General features: G+C 31.2%; 1 protein-coding gene across 1 annotated transcript in view; it reads right to left on the bottom strand.

The window, feature by feature from the left end:
- LOC106874534 (corticotropin-releasing hormone receptor 2) overlaps window positions 1–2,500 on the bottom strand; it is a 392,683-nt gene that overhangs the window by 9,742 nt on the left and 380,441 nt on the right. The gene's annotated exons all lie outside the window — the stretch shown is intronic.

Raw genomic sequence — 2,500 nt, 5'->3', positions numbered from 1 at the left:
TATAACCGGACTTAAAATTAGCTATAAGTCTCAGGTGATATGGATAAGTGCAAGAAGAGGCAGCCCAATCAGATACTTACCTAATTTAAATATACAATGGAATCCAGATCACTTCAAGTTTCTGGGTGTAATATTTTCAAAAGGTTTAAAGGTTATGGCTAAAAAGAATTTTCGAAATATATTATTTGGGATTCAAATAATAATCAACAGATGGATGAAAAGAATAGTTACACCACCTGGTATAATTGCTGTTATAAAGTTACTGCTCATTTCAAAATTGAACTCTTCCCTACTCTTCCAAATTTCTCTAGTAAAGAAAATATCATTTAAATTTCTTTGAAGCGGAAAACCTGATAAAATTAAGAGTGTTGTAGTTTGTAAGCCTGGTATGGTGGAAGCTTCTGCTTATGTCAGCTTTTAAAGCAATCCTGGATGAGAAAATTGTTAGATATTAATTATGAATCCAAATGGAAATACTTGTGCCATGCCTCCTCCCCAAAACTGAAACATTTAGCTGTATTTGGTAACGTTTTTCAGAGTAAATTTGTCAAGGATATCAAGAATGATATTTGGCATGATGAAGACATCTGTAAGTGGTTCAATATTCTTTACAATGGTGCTAGATCTCGTCTGAGTATTAATAGTGAATTGTCTCCTTGGTTTTGATAAATTTACAAATATGACAGAGCCTAATTCATTGGATTAATTCATAACACAACCAATTTAATATAATAAACGCTTAAAAGTGGATAAAGAGGTAATCTTTTTTTCTGCGTGGTTTGAGAGTGGTGTTAGTCAGATTCGTGATTTTATCAACTTAGATGGATCATATCGCACCCTTGAAGAATTCGAGAATGCTTTTGAACTAGGTATAAAACTTCAGTACAGTGGTCTTATCAGGCCCATTAAAGGCTACCAAGCAAGGTTAAGGATATATATATATATATATATATATATATATATATATATATATATATATATATATATATATATATATATATATATATATATATATATATATATATTTCGTATGTGTATTTCGTGTGCAAGATTCTTGATGTGGATACGTGTGTTGAAAGAAATACAATTAAACCTTGGGAGAGGTATTATGCCGGTAATAAACACACGCACTGGTTCAGTCCTTTATTAATTTATATAGTTTTTTGTTAAATTATTTCATTGTACCCTTGCAATCTCTTCAGTAACTTGTCTCTCCACTTCCATTTATTTTGAATATATATGAATATATATTTATTTTGAATATATTCAAAATAAATGGAAGTGGAGAGACAAGTTACTGAAGAGATTGCAAGAGTGCAATGAAATAATTTAACAAAAGACTATATAAATTAATAAATGACTGAACCAGTGCGTGTGTTTATTACCGGCATAATGCCTCTCCCAATGTTTAATTGTATATATATATATATATATATATATATATATATAGAGAGAGAGAGAGAGAGAGAGAGAGAGAGAGATATGGTTGCATATATATGTGCACATATAGGCGTGTGTGTGGGTGTACATGTGTGTGTTTCACGCGAGTGTGAGTGAGCATATGTATATAGGCACATGTACGTGAGTGTGAGTGGGCTTTTTTCCTTTATTTTATGGTAATTCTAATAGCTCTTTTGCTTGTCTTAACAACGGTCATTTGCATAGTAATTTCCCTTTGTTTAACGGTCATTTACATAGCTTTTTTGTTTGCCTTAATAACTGATGAGATGCCGGAGCAGATTTCCGTCCCGACATCCAAAACTCGGAGTTTTATTATGGGAACCAAATAATTGTCATATATATTACAGATAAATTCCTCTATTTACATAATATCGAGGTCTCATTCATTCTTTTATTCTTTTGTTGTCATACTATTAATATATATATATATATATATATCAATTTAAATCACAATATATCGATTCAAGTAATCATATATATATATTTATTTGTGTGTTGATGAATGAATATATGTGCATATATATGCATGCATGAATAGACCTTTTATGTATTTGTGTGTATGGGAATGTGTGCACTTCAATGCTGTGTTATGGTGAAAAATATAGACATCAGTGACACATCCTTATCACACCTGCCGGCAATATTTATGGTGATTTACCTGATAGAAATATGTAGTTAACGGGCGTATTTTTCACAATATACAATAGAATATATTATTTGGAGACGGAAAGGAAATCAACAGACTGCCAAATGTTACAATTGTGAATGCAACGCCATATATAATTGCATTAATACTTAGTTTCGTGTAAAAATGTAGCGTTTATTAACACCGTAACATTTTTTAATGTTTTTTACTAAACAAAAAAGCAAGATAGATTACACAGGTTTACGGAATTTGGGGGTTGAAGTCTTTCTGCTGAATAGGCAACTGTCTTTGAAGCACTTTTTCGAGCTCCATCAAGATATGCTATTCGTTTTCACTAACCACGTTAGTTTTCACTAACCACGTTGCATATACATCCCTTGATTTTACACAAAA

The sequence above is a fragment of the Octopus bimaculoides genome, chromosome 1 (assembly GCF_046866305.1).
Source record: "Octopus bimaculoides isolate indiv1 chromosome 1, ASM4686630v1, whole genome shotgun sequence".
Classification (NCBI taxonomy): domain Eukaryota; kingdom Metazoa; phylum Mollusca; class Cephalopoda; order Octopoda; family Octopodidae; genus Octopus; species Octopus bimaculoides.
This window is presented reverse-complemented; position numbering and strand designations above follow the sequence as displayed.